Source organism: Pistacia vera, unplaced genomic scaffold (assembly GCF_008641045.1).
Source record: "Pistacia vera cultivar Batoury unplaced genomic scaffold, PisVer_v2 Contig498, whole genome shotgun sequence".
Classification (NCBI taxonomy): Eukaryota; Viridiplantae; Streptophyta; class Magnoliopsida; order Sapindales; family Anacardiaceae; genus Pistacia; species Pistacia vera.
The window spans coordinates 370,537-396,785 of record NW_022196332.1 but is presented as its reverse complement, the minus strand read 5'-3'; positions in this window follow the sequence as shown (position 1 = coordinate 396,785).

Below are 26,249 nucleotides of genomic sequence, written 5' to 3'. Positions count from 1 at the left end.
TAATAAAATTCTAATAATTTAATTAAATATTGTGTAAATCAGTAAATTAATTACTAATATTTATAATATAATGTCATAATCCATTAAGTAATCATTTAATTATGTAATGTTATATTAATTATATGATCATATTATAATAGTATAATGTAATGTTATAATGAATTAAGTAATCATACTATAAATCTATAATTTAATATTATAATTAATTAAATTTCAAATCATTTAATTAATATACTAATGTTTATAATGTAATGTTATAAATTCATAACTAATTATGTAATCATTTAACTATGTAATGCTATAATTAAGTAAGTGATCATAATATAATGTAATATAATAATGTTATAATTTAATTGAGTAATTATTTAACTATAATGTAATGCTTAATTAATGTTTATAATGAAATGTTTATAAGGTAATGTTATAATTAATTAAATTTCTAATCATTTAATTAAGTATTGTGCTAATGTTTATGTAGTAAATTAGTAATTACTAATGTTTAAAATATAATATCATAACTCATAATCAATTAAGTAATTATTTAATTATGTAATGTTATAATTAATTATATAATCATACTATAATGTAATGTTATAGTGAATTAACTATTAAGTAATCATACTATAAATTTTTAATGTAATATTATAATTAATTAAATTTTTAATCATTTAATTAAGTTTGTAATAATGTTTATAATAAAATGTTATAATTGATTAAGTAATTATACTATAAATCTATAACGTAATGCTATAATTAATTAAATTTCTAATTATAAGTCAATTAATTAACTATTTAATTATGTTATAACTTATAAGTCAATTAATTAAGTAGTAATCAATTAATGTAATGCTATAATTAATTATACTATAAATCAATTAAGTAATGTTATAAAATTATAATTAATTAAGTAATCATTTAACTATAATGTAATGTTATAATTGATTAAGTATGATATTTAACTAGTAATTAAATTTATTAATGTTTATCAATTTATCATATATAATTAATTAATTACTAATTTATTATAGATATACTTAGAACTTGATAATTGAAGTAAATAACTAAATATATTATTACTCAATCAAATATACTATTTTATTCAAAAATAATTCTTTTAATAACATTAAAAATGTAAAACACTTTTAATTGGATCATAATTCCAATTATTCACTTAATTGATCAAAACTTTAATATTAATGTATTATAATATATTAAAGCTTTTAATATGGTGTAATTTATATGTAATAAGTATAATTGTATTCGTATATTTATTTAATTAGGTTATTCTAAAAATTTAACTTTTTCTATTTTAAATTTTTTTTATATGTAAAATAATAGAAACCCTCCATTATTCACATTTCACAAATATTTCATTGTAGTCCAGGTTACAAAACAAGTTCTAAACAGGTTCCAAAACAAGTTCTAAAACAGGTTCCAAAATAGGTTCCACACAGGTTCCAAAAATCAGTTTCAAACCGGGTACCCCCTGCAGGTTCCAAATAGGGTACTCTTTTTACAGGTTCCGATTTCGGTTCCGGTTCTGGTTCCTCCACACACAAGAACTGGAACCGGAATCGCACAGTATTAGTTCCAAAAAATTGGAACCGGAACCTACCCGCACAGTATCGATTCCAGGTAGGTTTCGGTTCCGGTTCTACCCCCCAGTTTCGATTCTACCCGCTGCCCGTGCTCACCCCTAGCTAAACCCAAGTGGGCTCTTCTAAATTTTTAATAAATTTCTTTATCTTGTACCATTAATTTCTATTTTTTTTTACAGGGAAACAGAAAATAAATAAACAAAGAGATATTGGATTAAAAAGTTAAATTGAAAGAATTATATATCTTTAATTCATATATTTACACTCATAGTTACATGCTTTATATAGGTAGAATACAATCTACGGAATCTCCTAATTATGTCAATTATAATATACCGACATAATTAGAAAATTATAGGATATCAAATACATTTATGAATATCCTAAAAACTAACAAAATTAGGAGATAACCATATATTCAGGAAATATTCAGTAAATCTCAACTACCCCTCAAGTTGGTGCGTAGATGTCACACATGCGTAATTTGTCTAAAACTTGTGAGAAAATACGTTTGAAGACAGCCTTGGTAAGAATATCGGTGAATTGATCATCTGATCGAATCTTGGGCAATTCAATAATCTTTTGACCCTGTTTTTCTTTAATGAAAAATTTATCTACTTCAACATGTTTCGTATGATCAAGTTGAATTGGATTGTGAGCAATGTCACATGTTGTTTTATTGTCACAATATAACTAGATTGGTTAACTAAGTTGATAGCCCAAATCTTGCAAGATAATTGTAGCCACAAAGCTTCAAAAATCCCAAGCGTCATTCCCCTAAATTTTGTTTCAGTGCTTGAGCGTGCCACAACATTCTGTTTTTTGCTTTTTCATGTGACTAGATTATCTCCTACAAAGTGAAATAACCAGGAGTAGATCATATGTCATCCACTACTCCCGCCCAATCAGCATCAGTATATGCATTCACATTTTGGTAATCCGTATTTTTAGTAAATAGGATTCCTTTCCCAGGAGTATGTTTTAAGTATCTCAAAATGCGCGTGACAACATTCATATGTTGTTCTCCAGGGTTATGCATGAACTGACTAACTATACTCAATGCATAGGTAAGATCTGGCCTAGTATGTGACAAGTACATCAATCTTCCCACAAGTCTCTGATATCTCCCTTTGTCAATTGGTACTTGATTAGTCTTGATACATAATTTCAAACCTTCTTCAATTGGTGTATCTGCTGGTTGACATGCTGACATACCAGTTTCTTGCAAAACATCTACGGCATACTTTCTCTGTGATAGAAAGATACTTTTGTTGGATCGAGACACATTGATTCCAAGAAAATATTTCAAAGAGCGTAGGTATTTCATTTCGAATTCTTTTTACAAGTACTTTTGCAGAGCCTTTCTTTCTTCTAGATCATTTCCAGTGACCACCATATCATCAACATATACAATAAGTGTGCTGATCTTTCCTTGTTGTTTCTTTGGGAACAATGTGTGATCTGAATTGCTCTGATGGTAGCTAAAGACTTCATAGCTTTTGTAAACCTCCCAAACCATGCCCTCGGAGATTGCTTCAACCTATATAGAGATTTATTTAACTTACATACCTTTTGGCTATGCTTTTCTACTGAAATACACCTTAGTGGAGAATCAATATAGCTTTCTTCTGAAAATTCTCCATGTAGGAAAGCATTCTTCACATCGAATTGTTGTAATGGCCAATCAAGGTTTGCAGCTAAAGAAAATAAAACACGTACCGTGTTTATTTTAGCTACGGGTGCAAATGTCTCTGTATAGTCTATCCCATGGGTTTGGGTGTACCCTTTTGTTATTAGCCTAACTTTGAACCTCTCAATTGTACCATCAGCTTTATACTTCACAGTGTAAACCCATAGACATCCAATAGTCATCTTTCCTGGTGGACGATCAATAAGTTCCCAAGTCTCATCTTTCTGTAACGATTTCATCTCTTCATTCATAGCAGCTTTCCATTTTAGATCAGATAAGGCTTCCTGCACACTGTTAGGAATAGATACAGCAGATAATTGATTCACAAATGATGAATTCAATTCTGATAGATGATGGTTAAACACATAATGACTCATGGGGTATTTGACCTTACTAGATAGCTTAGGTTTGTATGTTTGATTGGGAATCCCTTTTGTAATATGTGGTAGTAATTGTTTCCTAATTGGTTCAAACTCAATTGGTTCAAACTCTAAATCAGGAACATTCTAAACAAATGATGGTTGTGACATACCAAGAATAAGAGACTTGGCCTGAGAGGTTTCAACAAACTGGTTTGATCCCACCTCCACATTTTCATCATCCACTTTATCTTCTTATTGAACAATAGGTGTAGTTTGTGACTTATAATCTCCCATATCTTGAACATCTTGAACAACATAGTCAAGAGTTTGAATTTCTTCCTGATAATACTCCCCCTGAAGTTCAGACTCAAAAGAAAAAAAAATCAATTCTTCATGGAAAACAACATTCATCACCACAAATGTTTGTTGAGTTGGAGGATGATAACATCGATACCCTTTTGATGAACACCATACCCAATGAAAACACATTTCAATGCATGAGGGGACAACTTGTTGCATTGATGTTTATGGAGGTAAACAAAGGTGATACAACCAAAAACATGAGGCAATAAGTTCATGACCATTGGAGCATTCACTACTTTACCAAGAGCCTGAAAATGTGTCTAGAACCTAATAGAACTAGGGATGGGCACGTGCCGGGGCGGGGCCGAGGACCCTTGTCTCCGGCCCTGACCCAAAAGCCCAAGGGGATTCCCCGATCCTGGCCTAAAGCCCGTTCGGGGAATCCCTGAAAAAGCCCGTTCCCCAAACCCCCGAATTCCCCGTTTGGGGTTTTTTTTGTATTTTTTTTATCCTTAGTTTTATACTTTTATTATTCTTTTCTCCAAATTATATATACCAACAAAAAAAAAAAATAAATATGTAATATACATATTAAACATAAAGACCAAAAAAAAAAAAAAAATTAAATATATAATTAACAATTCTATTAGGGTAGGGTAAAATCCAGAAATTATACATATTAGTATTTTTTTTGTTCAAATGCCCACCCTCAAGTCCTCAACAATTATTGGATCCGCCCTTGATTAATGATTATAATGAATCCAAATATCAAAATGATAATTATAATACATTATACATATATATAAATATATTATATATTAACATTATAATATTATGAATTATTGTATTAAGTAATAAGTATACATATATAATGTCTCTTTAATATATAATATAATGTATTATATATGATACATTATACATATATATTATAATAAATTTTAAATAAATAACTACTATATATATTATAATAAATTCTAAATAAATAGCTATCACAATTCACAATATAACAAAGGTAATTAGGTAATAGAATTGAAATAATGATTCAATGAGGTAACCAAAAAAAAAAAAAAAAAATTATAGTGATTTATTGATCATTATAATCAATTAAAACAACAAATAATATTACATATAATTATTTATTACGTAAGATTATAATAATAGCATATTATGTATAAATTATAATGTACAACTATATATGTATATACATTATACTTTATAGTATATATCATATATAATATCAATGTATAATGTTAATGTATAATGTCAAATGTATATCATATATAATGTATAATGTTAAATGTATACCATAATAATGTATAATATATAATGTCGAATGTATAACTTTTGTTTCATAGTATTAACATATTATGTATATTAATATATAATATATATATATATATATATATATATATATTAATTACAAATATTTATAATGATTTTTATATTTAATCCAGTTTTCTTTATTCCCTATTTGTATATAGTTTCTAAAATCACGTACAAGAATTAAATTTGTTATTGTATAATGTATAATTGATTTTCAAATATTAAAATTATTATAGGTATATATGATTGATTTTCAATTATTAAAATTAATATATATATATATATATATACACTTGTCGGGGATGGGGCGGGGCGGGGCAAATCCTATCCTTGCCCTGGCCCTGGCCCGTCCCTGAATTTCGGGGGCCAATCTTGGGCTCGATCCTGGCCCGAAGCCCAAAAAATTCGGGGAAAATCTGCTCCGTTCGGGGTGGGTTGAGGCTGGTCCCCACTAGGCCGGGCTTTGTGCCCATCCCTAAATAGAACTATAAGGTACCTGATTGATTAGGTAGGTTATAGAAGTAAGTGTTTCTCCCTAAAAAGATAATGACATGTGAGCTTCTATTAATGAGGCACAGACGACCTCCAATAAATGCCGATTTTTTTTCCTTAGCAACACTATTTTGTTGGGGTGTGTAGGGACAAGTAGTCTGATGAATGATACCATGTGTTGCCAAGTTTGTTTGAATGCTTTTAAACTCACAAAATTTAGGCCAAAAAATCACCACACAAGATAAGACTTTGGTTATTTTAGATACTGATAATAAGTTAAAATTCAGGGATGGGACAACTAAGACACAATCTAAGTGTAAAGATTTTTTTAGGGTTAATGATCCTTCCCCAATAACCTAGTTAGATCCACCATTGACAGTGGAAACAAAGTTTTGTGAGGATCACTTAAGGTTAGAAACATGCCCAGAATCAAATGTCATATGATCGATAGTACCAGAATGAATTATCCATGCACTATTAGAAACAGATGTACACATATGTAAAGACTTAACATCATTTCAATTGTAGCTACAAATGACGTGGACTGTCTGGCCACTTCTTCCTTTTCCATAACAGCATCAATAAAACTTCTCTCCTTATTGTTGTTGGGCTTGCCAAGTTTAGTCTGAGCATGTTGACTTTCATTCTGAGCAATCATTGCTAAAGTTTCAGCGTTTCTTGATTCTCCTTTCAAGGTAGCATGTCAGATTGCTTCTTGGTTAACTTCCAAGTAACTTTCTTCCAAATTTGGAACCGGGTTTTTTTTGTAGAATTTCCCCACACATTTTCCTTTAAGAAAGAAAAAAAAAAAAAAAAAAAAAAAAAAAAAAAAAAAAAAAGACCTCACACTTAAACTCAAACTCTCAAAACTCAAAAAACAAAAAACTCACATTCAAACTCTCAAAAGAGAGTTCCTCAGTGCCTCCTCTCAGTAGTAGGTGGTCGTCGTCGTTCACTCTGACAAATTGACTGTTGAGTTTCTCAACGACAATGGCAGTCACAGATCGTCATCAAATCGGCAGTGATGTGGTGGTTTGATCGTCTTGGCAACGGTAGCAACAAATGGTGATAGGCTACTATTTTCTTAGCGTCGATGGGCGTTGGTACCAAATTCTGGTGTTCTTGGCATCGGCGAAGATGGGCAATTGATTTTTGACGATCGATTCTCATGGACTGGTGATCGACCGTCAGCAACTGGGCAGATTGATGGTTGGACTATAATTTATTTATTTTATTTTTTTTGTTGACTTTGTTTGGACATTGGAGTTTTGGTTTTAGATTTTTTTTTTCTGGGTGTTTTGGTTATTAGTAGCGGCTAAAGTTGGTGGTTAGGTGGTTGGGCTTGATTGGATTTTGTTGTTGGGGTTGCGTTTGGGTTTGATTGGATTGCGGTTGGAAATATTTTTTCCTTGGTATTTTTGTTGATTTGCGGCTAGATTTGATGGCTATGGTTGGCTTGTTTGATTGTGGACTGGAAATATTTTTCCTGGGTATTTTTGTTGTTTGCAGCGGCTAAAGATGGAGGTTGGATTTGTTGTTTAGGTTGTGTTCAAATATTGGTTGAATATTGATTGGTTATTGGCTGGAGTTTTGTGTATTGATGATGGTTGATATGTGTTGGAGATCCCATATCGACTATGCACGTTCAAGCCAATGAGTTTATAAAAGTGGACAATCCTTCCACTCAATAAGGCCTTTTGTGTGAGGAGTTAGGCCCAACTCCAACAAGTAGTAGGAGGTTGAATATTAGTTGGATGATGATTGATGTTTGATGGTGGTTGAATATTGATTGGATTGATTGCGATCCTTTTTTTCTTCTTAGATTGACGATGACGGGATGATTACTCGCTGGTGATTTTCCTGTGGCTGCTCTACAATGAGCAATTTTTTTTTTTGGATCAAAGAGCGACTCTGATGCCAAGTTAAATTGAAAGAATTGTATATTTTCAATTCATATATTTACACTAATAGTTACAGGCTTTATATAGGTAGAATACAATCTACGAAATCTTTTAATTATGTCAATTACAATATACCGTTATAATTAGGAGATTATAGGATATCAAATACATTTATGAGTATCTTAAAAACTAACAAAATTAAGAGATTACGATATATTCAGGAAATCTTCAGTAAATCTCAACATAAAATGATATTGATAAACCAATTTGAGATCTTGGAATTGGAATAAACCTATGATAAAATATCCACTTATAACACAATCGATAAAGTGAATTATATAGTATGTTTTAGGGATTGTTGTCTTACCGATTCAGTGACTCCACCATAACATTTGGGGATCTCAGATTTATTGATATCAATATTGGTGACACACTACTTTGATGAATCATTTATTTATATAAAAGAAAATTATGTAAACACTAGTAATTTTATATGTCCGATTCCATTTCGAAAGATACAACTTTCTCTGAAGAATTCGCCATTAGGTGCATAATATCATGAATTTTTGTGTGTTAATTTCTCTTTTTATATTATAACTTCATGTCGGTGTTAAAGAATTTCGTTTTTGTTTTGTCGATTTTCATGTGATGCCACTGATAATAAGTTAAACTTCCTTGGAAGCTGATGGATTCAAGTTGAGTTAACGACATCTTCGCACCCAAATAAATACCTTTTTACTACACAGTAGAAATCTGTTAATAATTTTCATCGTGACAAAGGGTAAAATGGTCATAAGAATTTGTAAGTAAGGGTAAAATGGTCATACGAATTTGTCAGTTGACATTTTGCACAGGAAATCAAAATTTCAAATTGCAATATGGGGAATGGGGTGATGATTGATGAAGGTGTGCTCTGCATTAATTCCTCACTCTCCATTGACCAACTCAGGCCCGACTTGGGTCGTTCCCGTCGCCGTTGGCCTTCCCAAAGTCCACGGCCGATATCCACACCCTCCATTGACCAAAACCCCCAAGGTTCCCACCTGTCTCCTCCCACCGATCGCCAGCTGCAATTACGTTAGGGCTACAGATTTCTCAGCCAAATTCCGGCCGATTTCGACGGCCAAAACTACCCCACCACCACTACTGGCATCATCGATGCCTCCTCTCTAAAACCGCTATAACCCCACCTCCTGGTAACTCGCCGATCGACATCCGTGGTAACACCACCTGCCATTTAGGTTGTTTGTCTTAGTTGTTTTGGCTTAGATTTGACTGGATTTTGGTTTGATTTGGAGTTTGTTTATGTTGTGGATTGATTGTACAAACCCCCTGGCCATTTTCCCGGTCGTTGGAATCACCTCACCTGACCCCTGCACAATGCCCACCAACTGTTCGACCATTTGCCCCAACCAGTTGTGTGAACACAAATCTAACAGCAGCCGACGATTAGCTAGAAATATTTTCAGTCACACAGTCAAGGGCATTTCCATCTTCACAACAAAAATATATGTTTTTGATGGAAATTGTTAACAGAATTTCTGCTCTAGGTAGTAAAAGGGTTTTTAAAAAGTGGGTGGGTACGAATTTGTCAATGGACCCTTTTTTGAGTGGGAACATGTTGTTAACTCATTCAAGTTTTTCAAAAAATCTTCAGTTAAGCTTATCTATATTTTCCACTACTTGAAGAATAAAGAGGAAATAGACTAGCGTTTTCAAGATTCTGATTCCCAGAAATCTAAGCCTTGTGGAAATGTTGTAATAATGTTGGCTTTCTTTTGTGAAATGATGGGATTCGAATTCCATGTAACAATAATACTTTAAGATTCTTATAGTAGAATTGAATGAGAAAAGCAGGTATAAGAGATGTATACACAACTTTTCTGGGTATATAAAGGGATGAACAAATTAGTCTAAAATTGATAAGACAGACAGCTATCCAGCACTTTTGCTGCACACTTAGACCTTATTTGACGTATTGCATTGTATTGTATTAGATATTACCATATGATATTTCTCAACTAAATTTGTAAATAAATATTTATTTAAAATTTAAATAACTTATTGATGTTGGTCAGGTAGTCTAAATCATTTCCGTTTGCAGTTTTTCAATAAGACTAAAACTTTAAATGTCAATATCAGACAATTCAAATTTTGTACTAATGTATTATGTTTATTATATACGTTCCTCTTACACAATACAATACAACACACCAAAGATACATTTACACTACTTACATGATGACTAGATATTAATGTTCAAGAGTGCATTAGTACCAAACACGTTGAATCTTTTGATAGATAAGTGGGGAATAATAGAATAATATTGCAATCTTTTTAATTCATGTGATCTTAATTTAATACTAATTGTTAACACATATATATTAGGCAAGAAGGTCAATATAAACCCATATATCTTTAAGTAGGAAAATCACAAGAAGCAACAAGTCTTGAAACCCATATATTTGTATAAAGTTATGAGCCGTCAAAGTCTCACTAATAAACTACCTCCACCTTCGATGCCAGTGAAGGAGCAGATAAGGGAAATTTTAAAGAAGCATGATGTGAATAATGATGGTGTTCTTTGTTGGGAAGAGCTAAACGCCGCTTTCAAGGATTTGGGTGCATGGTTCCCCTGATTCCGAGCCTACTGTGGACTTCACTATGCCGATGCCAACAACGATGGAGTCATCAACAAAGACGAATTGGATGATCTCATCACATATATTATTAATTTAGGATACAAACTTAAGTAAAATATCTCACTCTATATATATGTGTATGTGAGAATTCTCAGATACAAACACCTTGAAATTTAAATGTTTGGATTAAAGGTGAGCTATCGATCTCTAGTTTTGATATTGTACTTTGTGAAACTAATAACCGGTAATTATCCTTGGTCTAAACGACAAAAACTTGAAAATATCCGCACTAGAGATTAATCAGCATATAGAAATTCTTAAGGGCAGACATCAGAGAGTTTTAACATGTGGACTAAAAGTGAGGTATCGACAATCGATCACTGGTTTGATTTTGTATTTTGTGAGGCCAGCAATTGGTTGTTTATTTTTTATCCACGTGTTAAAAACTCAGGACCTAGATACTATATATATATGTATAAGCTGGCTATAGGTATGATGCGAAACCAGGTAGACTTTGATGCAAATCATTACCTGAATGAGATTCAATCCCATCACACTTTGATATCCGGTTTACTGTATTCCATATATAAACTTTATTCATCGTTATCCATGATGTTCAAATTGTTATCTAAAAAAGATAAATCCAATCAAATCCAATCTTATCAAAGGAATAATGCCATTTCATCAAATTCTTATTATTGAAGTTTAGGATAACAATAAAGTTTCCAATTTCCGAAAGTTTTTATTCTTAAGTGAGGAATAAATTGAGAGGACCCAAGAACATGAGTGATGCTTTTATCAAAGAATTGTTGCTGTTACAATTCTTTAAATGATGTGAATATGATATATTATTCAAGATGGATATAAAGTTAGAATCATTGCTATATATTTCCCACTTTTTTTAAAGAATAAAAAGGAAATAGACTAGCGCTTTCAAGATTCTGGTTCCCAGAAATCTAAGCCTTGTGGAAAGTTTATTATAACGTAGGATTTCCTCTGTGAAAATGATGGGATTCGAATTCCATGTAATAATAATACTATAATTCTTAATTAATTAAGTAGTTTTGAAAGAGAAAAGAAGGTATAAGAGGTATACTATAATTCAATATTGAAGATTTCAATAGTATAAAGAAGATAAAGAGAAAGGGCAAGAATAGAGTGAAAAATCGAGAAAGAAATTGGGGATATTACACATGATACTATATCAAATATGACATGACATTTTTTAACTGAATTTGTAAATAAGTTTTTATTTAAAATTTAAACATTTTAGCAAGAAAAATTTTGAAAATTTATTTTCTAAATTTAAGTCGTCGGGTTCTGATGACAGAAAATTTGGTTTCCGACGAGTGGGATAAAAAATTCAATTCATCAATCACTCTATGGCTGCCTGGGGTGTAGTCTAAATAATTTTTGTTTGCTACAATTTTCAATAAAACTGGAAGTAGGGGCAGAACCAAACACCGGCTTACCCGGCTACAGCTCGAGTGAGATTTTTTGGGAAAACAAATATATTAAAATTAAAATTATCAATATTATAACTTCGTTTATATATATATAATTCTTTCTTAATCTTATTAAAAACTATTGATCAAATAACTATTAAAACACTTTTTGGCAAAAACATAAACATCCAATATAGAATCATAGAAAAAAATACATTATTATTAAAATACTTGTACATTATCGTTTCTTTGATTCCAACTTTTCTTTTACTTCATTCCCTTAAAATCTCTTAACTAAAGATAAATTTATTTTGCTCTCCAAATGATTAAATAAGTTCAATTTAGTATAAGCACTATATTTATTTATTTTATTATTTAAAATAAAAAATACACTTTAATTGATAAAACTTATTATATTAAATATATATTTTCTTGTTAATACAATTTCAATGTACATAGTAATTTTTTATTTATCTTTAAAAAAAAAAATTCAACCCTCACGAAAAAAAAAAATTATGGTTTCGCCATTGACTTAATTAAATGTCATATCAGAGAATTCAAACTTCCAAATTTCGATTACCATAAAATGCTGACAAATGTATTGAAAATTGACTACCTTAACTAATACAATATAATGCTTTAACCAACACTGTACAGTTTTTTTTTTTTTTTTTTTAATATATACGTTGCTCTTACACAGTACAATACAACCACAGAAGAAACATTTTCCTACTTATGTGAGGCCATAAAATAAAAAATGCAAAACCAAAGATCGGCCAATCACTTTTCTTCGGCACGTTAGAACTCTAATATGTCTTAGCTAAGAATAATTATAATATATAGATATATATATAATATATATATATATATATATTATAATAGAGAGAGAGAGAGAGAGAGAGAGAGAGAGAGAGATAGACTGCTTTACTAATTTTTAAGTTTGTAGCCTAAATCAGTAATATATTGACGAGATCATTTCCATTCTTCTTTGTTGAGACTCCATCGTTGTTGGCGTCGGCGTTATGAAGTCCACGATTGGCCCGGAACCAAGGATCCAGCGCCCAAATCCCTGAAAAACGTGTTTAGCTCGTGCCAACACAGAACACCCGTTATTCCGGTCAGCTTCTCTAATATTTCCCTTACCTGCGCCTCCGTTAGTTTTGGCGCCGGCCCTATCTTATGTACGGTCTACATGAAGTTGATTATTAATGGTCATCCCTTTGTAAAAATATATCGTTTTTTTGAGACTCAATTGCTTGTTTGATTTTCCTACTTACCGATGTGTGGGTTTATATAGACCCTGTTTCCATGGGTTTATATTATTTAATATAAAAAAAAATCCAATATGATTCTTTATTCCTTACTATCTATCAAAAAACAACATGGTTGTAATAGTAAGGGTCCTACCACTAATAACCGTAATTTATCTTTGGTCTAAACGACAAAAACTTGAAAAATACCGCACTAGAGATTAATCAGCATATAGAAATTCTTAAGTGCAGACATCATAGAGTTTTAACATGTGGACTAAAAGTAGGTTCGATCACGGTTTGATTGTATTTTGTGAGGCCAGCAGTTGGTTTTTATTTTTTATCCATGTGTTAAAACTAGGACCTATATATTATCTATATATTAAGCTTGCTATAAGATTGATGCGAAACCAGGTAGACTTTGATACTGTTATGCCTGGGAAATCAAGGGCTGCGTGGGAAGTCACGTGATGAATGTGACCTGCTCCCTCGAACGGTAAGCGCACGTCTAGGCCAGACGTTGTGGAGCTCCCCGTGTCCATTTCCCTACTCCAAATCGCATGAAATCAGCTTGGGACGTGGGCAATTGACGTAAGCTGAGTATGTCCTGCATTATCACACCAACCCATGGATTTATATGATTACATGCATTCATCTCGTTAAAAAGAGGAAGACCCCTTCATTAAGGGATTCCACCATTTTACACTTGAACTCTCTCTCTCTTGCAAACTTTGTATTTACTTTTCCTAATCATTTGTAAGTCAGTCCGCTGTTGCGACCTGACCCACATACTAATACAAATCGTGGATGTAGACTGCTACTTAGCATCCGAACCACTTTAAAAAGCTCTCATTGCATTTATTCTCATTCTCTCCATAATCATGTGTCCCTTGATCAATCAACGTTACGCACGTGTCGATTAGTTGGTGTCAAAATCACCTCAACAGATACTAATCATTACCTGAATGAGATTCAATCCATCACACTTTGATATCCGGTTTACTGTATTCCCTATAAACTTTATTCATCGTTATCATATGTTCAATTGTATAAAAAGATAAATCCAATCTTTCAAGGAATAAACTTTATTCATCAAATTCTTATTATTGAAGTTTAGGAAACATAAAGTTTCCAATTAACCGAAAGTTTTTATTCTTGGGAAGGGATAAATTGAGAGGACCCAAGAACATGATGATGCTTTATCAAAGAATTGTTGCTATACAATTCTTTAAATGATGTGAATATGATATATTATTCAAGATGGATACAAGTTAGAATTATTGCTATATATTTCCCACTTTTTTTAAGATAAAAGGAAATAGACGCGCTTTCAAGATTCTGATTCCCAGATCTAAGCCTTGTAAAGTTTATTATACGTAGGATTCCTCTGTGAAAGATAGGATGCGAATTCCGTGTAATATATACTATAATTTAATATATATTATTCTTACTATATTGTTAATTCTTAGTAAGTAGTTTGAAGAAAGAAGGTATAAGAGGTTACTATATTCAAATGAGGATTCAATAGTATCAAGAAGATAAAGAGAAAGGGCAAGAACAGGTGAAAAATCGAGAAAGAATTGGGGATCTTTGATATCAAGTTAACGAAACTGTTACAAGGCGGATTACTGTTTTGTATGTTGTTACAATACAAAACACACACATTTTTAACTAAGTTTTAGAATTTGTTTTAAATAATTTTAGAATTTGACAGCTTCTTGTGATCGATTAAGTATCACGTCATGTCACATTTTTAGTCTGGATTTCCTTATGAATTCAACGATTCAGTAAGAAAAAAAATCTTTGCATATAGAAAAATAAATGGACCTGCAACATTCGCGAGATTCTTATTCAAATAAATCTTATTATAATGGTCATGACTAGTTCGATCATTTATGTCTTTCTTGACATTGTGGATTCGAATTCTACATTGATGTATAACTTTTCATAAAACTTCACATTTTCTGTATAGATTTTCAAACTTCACTTTTAGTCGGTTTAATAATGTTTATTCAAAAGGGTTAAGGCTCGTTAGCTCCACCTAAGTGGGCTCTTCTAAATTTTTATAAATTTCTTCATCGTATAAAAGGGATAAGAAAATAAATAAATAAAGAGATCTTGGATCAAAATGATTATGAAACAATGCAATATGAGTCTGGTTAATGAATGAATAATGATAAAATCCGCCTATAACACAATCGATAAGTACATGACATAGTGTACTTTAGGGATTGTTGTCTTACTGATTTAGTGACTCTTGTTAACATTTGTTGATATCAATGTTATGTACTAAATGGATGAATCATATATATATTATATATATATATATATAGTATGTGAAAATGGCAAGCACGATAGAAGAAAAGTAATGATTTTGAACTGTTTTTTTCATTCAATGATCATAATATATATACAGATTACGGAAGATTTAAATTTAAAATATACAGAAAAGTAGGAAACTAATTACAAACACAGTGAACGGAAACTAAAAAGTGTTACAAACTAAGCCTAAAAAGTAGAGTTGACTTGGTCTTGATTCTTGAGTGCGTCCAACACCCCCCCTCAAGTTGGAGTTGGGATTGAAATGTGCAACACCCAACTTGCGAAGTAGTCGGCGATAACATCACCTCCAAGTGGTTTGGTAAAAATGTCCCCAACTGGTCGTGAGAACGTAGGTAGGAGGAGAATGAACCTCCTTGAATTTTTCTCGAACAAAATGACAATCAATCTCAATATGTTTGTGCGTTCGTGAAAAACAGGATTTTCGGGCATGTAAATAGCAGCTTTGCTATCACAATGAACTACAATTGGTTGTGAATGGTTGAAACCAAATGGAAGAAGATATTTTAACCATTGCAACTCAGAAGTAAGTGCAGAGAGAACGATATTCTGCTTCTGCAGAAGAACGGAAATAGTTGGTTGTTTCTTGTTTTCAAAGAAATAGGACTAGACAACATGGTAAAATAACCAGTGGTGGTCGACGTGTAGTAGGACACCGGCCCATCAGAGTAGCATATCCAACAAAGTAAGAGAGCTAGATGATAAGGAATAATCCTTTACCAACAGTACCTTTAAGATAACGAAACCCGTTGGCACATCAAGAATGATCGAATGGGGAAATTGCATGAATTGACTAAGTGTGTTTAAGCATATTTGATATCTGGGCGTGTGACGTAATATAAAGAGCGTCCCACCTCGACGATAGATTATCGATAGGGAGAGGAGTACCATCCTCTGTCGTAAATGAAATGTTGTTCCATAGGAATTCAGATGGTCGAGAACCAGTCATACCAGAATCAGATAAGATGTCAAGGGTATATTTTCTTTGACATAGAAAATTCCTTATTTAGATCGAGACATCTCAATACCTAAAAATATCGAAGATTGCCAAGATCTTTTATGGAAAAAGATTGAGCGAGAAATTGTTTGATGTCAGTGTGGCATCATCATATTGCCAGTTATAATAATTCATCGACATAGAGAGAACAAAAATAGAAGTCTGACATGAATATGTAAAAAGACTATGTCTGCAAAGATTGTCGAAAACCTCGATGAATAAGAGTGGTTGAAATTTAGAAAACCATTGATGAGAAGCTTGTTTGAGACCATAGATTGATTTATTTAATTTGCATACACGAGCTCCCCTTTACGAGAGAACCGGAGGAAGTTTCATATAAACTTCTTCATTGAGATCTCCTTGGAGAAACGCATTATTGACATCAAGTTGATGTAGAACCATTTTTAATGGCAGCAAGGGAGAGAAGGAAACGAACAATACTAGTTTGCCACAGTGGAAGGTATCATGATAGTCGATTCCTTCAACTTGAGTATACATTTGACAACAAACGAGCTTTATACTCCTCAATGAACCATCGGATGATATTTATTTTGTAGACCCTTACAACCAATGGGTGATTTTCCCTTGGGAAGTGAGCATAAACCAAGTATTATTTTTTCAAGGGCCTGAATTTCTTGGCCATGGCATCGCGCCATTCACCAGATTTTATGGCTTGAGAATAAGATGTGGTTCTTGATGTTCAATAATATTTGTTAGAAAGCATGATGAGAATGGCTTAGATGGGACAAGAAAAATAATTGGCCAATGGAAAATCAGTTGAAAGTGAAATATGGTTACAAATATAATCTTTGAGATGACCTGGTGGACGAGAAATTCGTTGAGAATGATTATTTATTATAGCACCAGGTGCTATTGGAGGAGAAGTATTAGAATGAGTGTCCTTAGAAATAGGTGGAGAGTTGGGTGAATTATCAAGTGGAGAATCATTAGAATAATCAACTAGATTATGAGGGATAGAATCACTAGAAGAAATATTAGTGGGAACAACCGGTGGTGTAGTGTAGTCAAAAGTTCCATCATCATTAATTGGAGTAATAGTAATTGAATTTTTTAATTATGGAGATGGAAGATTGCGATATGGAAAAATTGACTCATGAAATATAACATCACGAGAAACATAGATTTGATGTGTTTTGCAATCATATATGCGATGTCCTTTTTGACCATATGGATAACCAACAAAAATACCAGGTTTGGCTCACTCATCAAACTTATGTTGAATATTCATATTTTTAGCAAAACATAAACATCCGAAAACTCGAAGAGATGAGTATGAAGGAACAGTTCCAAGTAAAACTTGATGAGGTGATTTATAGTGGAGGATCGGAGTTGGAAGTTTGTTAACAAGAAATGCGGCAGTGAAAATACATTCACCCCAAAAAGAAAGAGGCAAGTGTGCTTGAAATCGTAGAGATCTAGCAACATCAAGGAGATGTCGATGCTTATGTTCTACAATGCCATTTTGTTGGGGGGTCACAATGCAACTACATTGGTGAATAATACCATGTTCATGAAACCATGTTTGAATTTGTTTAGAAAGAAATTCAGTACCATTGTCTGAACGAATGGTTTGAAGTTGAGGAAGAAAAATCTGCCCATTACTAGAGTTGATACAAGAAATTTTCTTATTGAATTGACGATTGATTTGATTAAAAAAATGAATTAACATGTTGAAAGTTTCAGATTTATTTTTCATTAAATAAATCCAAGTACACCTTGAATAATCATCAACAATAGTTAAAAAGAAACGTGATCCATTTTTGGACGGGATAGAAAAAGGACCCCAAATGTCAACATGAATTAATTCAAAACAATGAGACGAACAAGATGATCTTGAGTAAAAGAAAGATGCGGCTGTTTAGCACGCGGACATACATCACAAACACAAAAATCTTTATCGCAATAGAATGGGAAAATTCTAACAATGAAATCAAAATGAGACCTAGATGGATGACCAAGGGAGAATGCCATAGGTTAAATTATTACAATGCTTGAATGAAAAAGCAGAATTAAAAAAAATCTGCATCTAGGTAAAAAAGACCGTTTCAAGCACTACCCCGACCAATCTTCTTCTTCGTTGCTCGGTCCTGAAATATATATTCAGAAGATGAAAAGAATACATCACAATTTGTTGAATTGGTTAATTGTGAAATAGATAACAAATTGAATTTGAAAGATGGAATGTGAAAAACATTAGTGAGAATAAGTGATGGTGAACAATGAATTGTGCCTATGTGTGTCACAGGCGATGAGAAACCATCAGGCAATTGAACTGCCATGCTTTTATGAACATAGAATATGAAGAAAAAATGAAAGAGATGTACATATATGATAGAAGCACCTGAATCAATAATCCAACAAGAGGACAAACAGTGAGAATCGTACCTGCAAATGGACTGATGATCACCAGATTCCTCTTTGGATAAAAGTGCAAGAAGCTTGTTGTATGTTCAGTGTTAATTGATTAGTAGCAGAAGTGCATGGAGGTGGCCCTGATTTCACCTACATATTTGGAAAGCCATGAATCTGGTAACATGTGGCAGAGTATGACCTTGCTGTTACAGTTCACAAAAAGGACGTTGACACTTTCCGATGGCCGAGAAGGTGGTTTAAACGCCTGAAACGCTACTGAATCAATGGTAGGAGTTGTTCGAATATTAATCTCTTGTGTTTTTTTTCTTGACGTACAAATTATGGATACGCTGAATGAAGGGAACGGCTCCATCAAGAGAATTTGACGCGAAATGAAAACGATCATGGGGTCCTTGAAGAAAACTCCATGGCATGATCTTGATTTGCTGATGACAATAGCTTTTAGATACCACAGATACATGGAGTGATGCAAACAATGGAACTGAGTTCGTCCTATAAGGATTTGGTTGTGTGAAATATAATGAAACAGACATACCTTCTTGCTTGAGGGAAGAGATCGATTGTTTCAATTGATAGATCTTAGGAGCATTTGATTGAGAAAACGATCCTTAAGATCTGTCCAAATTTGTGCCGAGTTTCAGCATACAAGAGCTTGGACGGATCTCAGGTGAGAATAAATTAAGAATCCAACTTCCAACTGAATCATTACACGTTCCCAGTTGGAAATATCCTCTTCTCCTGTGGAATGGAGGGGACCCACAACAAAACAAGCTTACTTTTGGCACGAAGTGCCATTGTCAGCACAACTCCATGGCCCATAATTATCTACTATAAATAGGTGTAACAAGAACAGTAGAAGGGACTCTGGTGATGAATAACATAAGGATCTGTTTTGATAGGTCGTGTGACTGATGTGATGTTGGGGTTAGGATTGCATTAGACAAGTGAAGAAATACTGAGAAAGAAAAAAAAAATATTGCTTGATACCATGTGAAAATGGCAAGCACGATAGAAGAAAGTAATGATTTTGAATTGTGTTTTCATTCAATGATTGTAATAATATATACAGATTACAAGGAAGATTTAAAATTTAAAATATACAGAAAAGTAGGAAACTAATTAACAAACACAGTGAGCGGAAACTAAAAAGTGTTACAAAACTAAAAAGCCTAAAAAGTAGGAGTTGACTTGGTCTGATTCTTGAGTGCGTCCAACTATATAATATATATTATATATATATTATATATATATATATATATAAGGCTTATTGAGTGAGGAGTTAGGCTCACCTCAAATTATATAAGGTCTATTTATGAGTGAGGAGTAGGCTTACCTCAAATTATATAAGGCCTATGAGTGAGGAGTTAGGGTCACCTCAAATTTTATCATGGTATCAGAGCTCAGTATGAGCTTAAGTGCTTAACCAGTGTGGTGAACAGTTAGAGCCGACAATTATTTATAACAGGCATGACCCAACAATGGGTTGACCTAAGGGGAAATGCTGAGTCCTATACTGACTAGGCATGCTCAAGCTTCTGGTTTATAGAGAGGGTAATCCTTCCATTCAACAAAGCCTTATTGGGTGAGGAGTCAGACCATCTTAAATTCTATCATGATATCAGAGCCCAGGTTCAGTGAGCTGAGTACTTGACCAGCGGGTGAGGAGTTTGAGCCAGTAACTACCTCCTTAACAAGCATACCCAATATGGCTTGACCGCAAGGGGGAGTGTTGGAGTCCCATACAGACTAAACATACTCAAGCCTACTGGTTTATAAGAGGGGATATCTTTCATTAAACAAGACCTTATTGGATGAGGAGTTAGACCTGCCTCAAATTTATCATTTATTTTGCTCTTCCAAATTGTAGACGTAAAAAATCTACCTGTACGGAAGGGGGGGTCTGATCCGTGAGGTTGAGCCACTACGATCTGCTGTACTGCACACGTAGAGAAACACACGCGATGAAGGAACGGGAAACACCCAGGGTGGTGTTTCCATAGGCACCTGACGCTCAAGTAGCTAGGCAAAGGCTAATATAGTGAGGGCTAGGGAGCAAAAGGTTACCGAAGTCTAGCGGGGATGTGTACGGACGTGATGTAGAGCTCTCAAGTAGGAGCTTCCGGGTGTGAAGGTGTAATGTCCTCTCTTTGTGAGAGGGCTGGCCTCTGCTATATAGTGGTCGTTGGTCTCTAATCCTGGTAGAAGTAGGAGTCCTAGTATGACTTGATGCAAACCCTAGAAGAATCAGAGTCGTGGGTGAGCTGTCTTACCAGTGTCCGATAGGAAGGTGATTCTGGTTAGGAGAGTAACTCCGAGTAGGAAAGTGATCAGGAATAGGAAGGCGACCTTGAATAGGAGTTTGATTAAGAGTAGGAAAGTACTCTGAGGGGGTGTGGCTCTGGATTTGCCCACGGACTAGGAAATGGACTGGATTAAGAGGCTCGCGCCCACGTGGTTTAGGCCGGCTATATCTCATATCAAATAGGACTAATCTGGCTTGGGCCTTGTAGGACGGGCCTGGTCTTTCTTCACTATGGTCATTTCCCTATTTAGGCCAAGGACGATTTTTGGCCTAACAGTTTGTCCCCTACTTTTGAGTTGAGAGTATCTTAAGTCAGAGAGTAGGTTGCGCTCAAGGTGAGCTCGGTCTTCCTCATGGACGAAGATCATTGGAGTGAATGATCTGACATCGTAAGTGATCCTTGATTGGACGTCGTTCGGTATCCACTCCTGACCCAGAGTATGCAATCATTGCGATGTGCCTGATCGGTTGACGAGCCGAAGAGCGGAGAACTAGATGTGGTCGTTCGGTACATCCACGCGCTAGCAAGGAGACGCGTTAGAGGAGGTATTCATCGTCATGCCAGATCGGACAGGTTTAGGAAGTTTACTAAAAAGCTTCACTCGGTCGGGATGTTGAGAGACCAAGTGGTGAGGCATCTCAGCTACACGTTGTCCACTCGTTCGCCATGGACGGATGAATCGGCGAGGTTTCCAATTTTGTTCTGAAGATGGCTCGCCTGGGCTATTCCAAGCTACAGCATCGGTCGACCAGGCCTTCGGGCCGGCTGAGCGTAGGATGCTTGGGAGGGCTCCTGAACTGAAAAGCTGAGTCGGTCGGGTGGATCGAGTGGGCACAGTGGACTTGTGGCGTGTGAAGATTGGATGCGCATCGGACTCATTTTGGAGGTACAAACTGAGTCGGTTGGAAGAGTGGGCGATCGAGACGCACTTCGTACAGGGCCAAGTTTCCCAGGGGTCCGGATCGCTACAGTGTATAATGGCGATCGATCCATTTGAGAGCGAGAAACGAAGAGAACCCCTAACAACTGGCCAATCACAAACTGCCACGTGTTTGCCTTTTCTTTACAAAAATGGGAATAGACTGTTCATCTTCCATTCGCGTTTGTTTGTGTTTTCATCCAAAAAATTTCCTCCCCTTTTTCTTCTTTTGTCCCAGTATCTTGAGCGACGGTGGTCTTTTCTGCAATCTTCCAAGGTAACCATTTTTCTCTTTAGGCCGATTTGTGTTCTGTTTTTGGTTTCTTTGTTGAAACTGGGAGGGAGATGAAGGTTTTTTAAACTTTTGAGTGGGTTTAAACTGGGTTTCCAAGTGTTTTGGTGTTAGGATTTGGAGAATAGGCATAGATTTGCAATTTTCCGGTGGATATCCGAGAAGAATCCGGCAATTCGAGTATTTTTTGGGTTTTTTGGTTGGGACGGGAAGACGAAGTCGTGTTAGTATTGGTTTGGTCGGTCTGTCTTATCGAGGTGGTGAGGAGAGGCATGTCGTGTGGACTGAATAGGCGATCGGTCATCCAGGGTGAGTGGGAGTTTTAGGTTGGTGGATTGGTGAGCAGGGGACGTAGGTAAATTGGTTTGAGCTTGGAGTTGGGTCGGTCGCCTGGGGCAAGCGAATTAGTGCTTTGTGAACCTGGTTCCAGGGTCAGCAGTCGGTTGGAGGGTCGACCAAGGCTAGGGTGCGATTGGTTATTGGGCAGGTCGACTGGTAGCAAGCCTCTTCCTTCGGTCGTCAGTTAAGTGGGGCGACTGACTGTCTAAGGGTTCCATATCTCTAGATAGGACGGGTCAACTGAGATTGAAGAGGCTGACTTTCGGGGTGTCGGACGGTGTTGAAGGGCGACCGATAGCTAGGTTGATAATTTGAGTGGTTCTTAGTTGAGAGTTCCATAATAAGGAGCGAATCGGTCGGTTGGGACGAGCGAGCGATCCGATATGTCAGACGAACATCAGCAGATTCGAGTCGAGAGTGGTGGATGTTGGGGATAAGTATGAGCGTGCCCCGACTATTGTGATGATGCCTGAAGGGAGCGTCCGGGGACGTGCCGACTGGAGTTAGTGTAGCCGTTTTGGGGGTGAGTTAGGCTGGGCGAATGGCTCGGGCAGGCATGGTAGGAGTGGGGAAGACTCCGGAGGGGCCGGCAGTCTATCGTCGTCCGGTAGTAGCTTCGAGGAAGAGCCGAGCCAGCAGGGTAGTGGGATTCTGACCAGGGATTATCCGCCCATGTTGAAGGTTAGTGACGTATGGCACATCGTACATTGTATCATATCCCTGGTTCGGTCAAAATCTGGGCCCACGGTCGTATGAGGCGGTTGATTGGGAAGATGAGGGCTGGGTCTGTGTTTATGAAAATGGTTTCATGACGGGTTGAGGTTGCCTGTGCCTCGCCTCCGTCTGGGAGGTGCTGAACCACTTCATGATTGCCCCTTCCTAGTTATGCCGAACGCTTGGAGATGGCTGATGGCTTGAGGGATCTGGGTGTTCGGCACCAAGTGTGTTCGGGTTGCACGAGCTGCTATACTCGTACTTCCTGAAGGAGAACGATAAGGAGAAGGGCCGATATTTGCTGAACTTGAGGCACGACCAGTCTCACCTGGTGACGACCTGCAGTCAGTGATAAGAACTGGAAAACCGTTACTTCTTCTTTAGGGGTCAAGCCGTTTTCGGAGAGAGGGGCTCAGGCAAGATCCCGACGGCTGGCTAGCCACTGGTGAGAAACTTAGTGTTTCTTTCGTACTTTGATTACTAAATCTTGATTGTGTTTTTTGTTTGCAGAGCTTGATTTCAATTCTGCTGGGCAGAGCAGGGACGGCTTGGATGTGCTACCCAGGGTGTTAGCCATCCCATGAGTAGAGGGATTGGCAGTATGCTAGCAGAGTCCAACTGAGGACCAGCATTCTTTGGGCGGGTAGAGGCTATACAGAGGGTACTCCCCCCCTCCCTCGTGAAGCAGACATGGGATGTGCTTCTTAGCCGATACTGCAACCATATCATTTTTGGTGAGTCCGGGTGAACCACTAACAGTTGGAGAATTTGCACTTGCAGAATCGTTGAGAGAAGTTGACCGTCCCGAGCGCAAAGAATCTATCGCCCGGCGCCGAGAGAAGAGGAGGAGGAGGTCCTTGGCCAGGGAGGTAGGAGGGTAGAAGACGTGTTGGCGAACACGCGAGTCAGCAACCGTCGAGTCAACAGCCTTAGTAGGAGCCGGGTCATTCCAGGCTGCCGTGTGGATGAGGAGGCCGGGACTATTACTATCACGATTCCGGCTACTGCGTCAACTTATTCTGACGTGACATATGAGTAGGTGGCCGACTTTTCTTGTTCCCGACGGACGAGGCATGTCTAAACCAAATGGGTGCAGTTGTTGCCGCCGATTGAGGTGTATCCGCGCCATTAGGTATGGCAGTACTTGTTCATTTTCTGTTTTTGGCTTTGTTCTCATTGCTGAGTTTGTGTGCAGGTGCTCACTAGCAGTCTTCATCTGAGGAAGTCTGTCGTGGCAGGAGAAGCGGATACAGGAGTATCCAGGCAAACATGGTTTACGGCAGAGGGAGGCAACATCCCAGAAGGCTGAGAGGAGAGTCAGCAGCGTCTCAGGGATAGTGAGGCCAAGGTTGAGAGGTTACGGTGCGAGTTGGCCGAGAGGACCGTGGAGGTCGAGTCCTCAGGGAGCAGTGCATCTCCATTGCTGATGACGCCATCATTAAGGCCCGAGGCGGGCTCATGCTGGAGTTCAAGGAAGGGCGGACCTCTCATTGGGATTCGGATGAAGACATTCTGCTCATGCAGGAGTTGCTAGGAGGAAGGAACTGGTCATCCGGGGGGGCAGGACAAGGAGCAGGCTCCTGACCTTAGTAGTCAGGCAGTCAGGTGTTGGGGACGTGAGCGACCGGGCTACGGGGCTAAGCGTAGTGGTGCAGACATGCGACTGATTTGGTGATGGAGGTGAGGCTCGTGCTGAGGATGCTTAGCGCTCTCTTTGTTTTTGTATTTTGGGGCTTGCGATGCCCTTTGTCTGGATCTGTGCCTTTTTGTATCTGAACTGGGGCGTTTGATGCCATATATACCACCTTTGACTGTTCTGATTTCTAGTGTTGTCCTTGGATGAATGAACCATTCTTTTATTTCTCTTCTTGTAGGTGCGTTACGTTTGTGTATGTTACCTCAGCGTGGCCCAATGGCTAAGGCAGTGAGGCCTTATGTTGGGCTGGGTTGGTGCTTGTTTGTCAATGGTGTAGGAATCATTCATTCGGTCTGGCCGACGAGTGTGAGTCCCTGGATGAATGACGTTGCATCTTCAGTTCAGTTTTTGGGTCGAATGGGGCCGATCCTAAGGTGCCAAGTTTGGATCGGCAAGGCCGATCTGAAGGTGTCATCGTGAGCAAGCGGGTGATTCGAGGTGAGTATTCATCGATCGGGTCGATTTGAAAGGTGTTCGTATGTATCGGGCAGGGTCGATTTGAAGGTGTTCGTACGTTTACGGGCAGGGCCGATTGAAGGGTCTACACATTTTATCGGGCGGGGCCGATTGAAGGTGCCCGTACGTTTTATCAGGCAGGACCGATTTGAAGGTGTCCTTACGGTTTATGGTAGGGCCGATTTGAGGTGTGTCGTCATCGGACAGGGTCGATTTGAAGGTGTCCGTACGTTCATCAGGCGGGGCCGATTTGAAGGTGTCCGTACATTCATCGGGCGGGGCCGATTTGAAGATGTCCGTACGTTCATGGGGCGGGGCGATTGAAGGTGTTTGTACGTCATCGGCGGGGTCGATTTGAAGGTGTCTATACATTCATCGGGGGGGTGATTTGAAGGTGTCCGTACGTCATCGGGCAGGGCCGATTTGAAGGTGTAAGCAATTCGTCGACCGGGGCGATTTGAAGATGAGAACTTCTAAATAATACTTCATTAAATATGGGATGAGGCCGACTATCTAAGAGGAGGTGGATAGGCGCACTCATCCTTTTTTAACAATGAAAAGAAATGAAAAACAAATCCTCAAAAAAGACAGGGTTCACCTAGGAGTAGTAGCGTTTGAGGTGAACGGCATTCCAACGTTGGTGATGTCTTTACCCTCGGGGGTCTGGAGTTTATAGGCGCCTTCCCTGCTTCTTTGATTATCTTGTAGGGGCCTTCCCAAGTGGGACCGAGTTTGCCAGAGTTAATTTCCTTGGCGTTTGGAAGACCCTACGAAGGACCCGTCGCCTATCTTG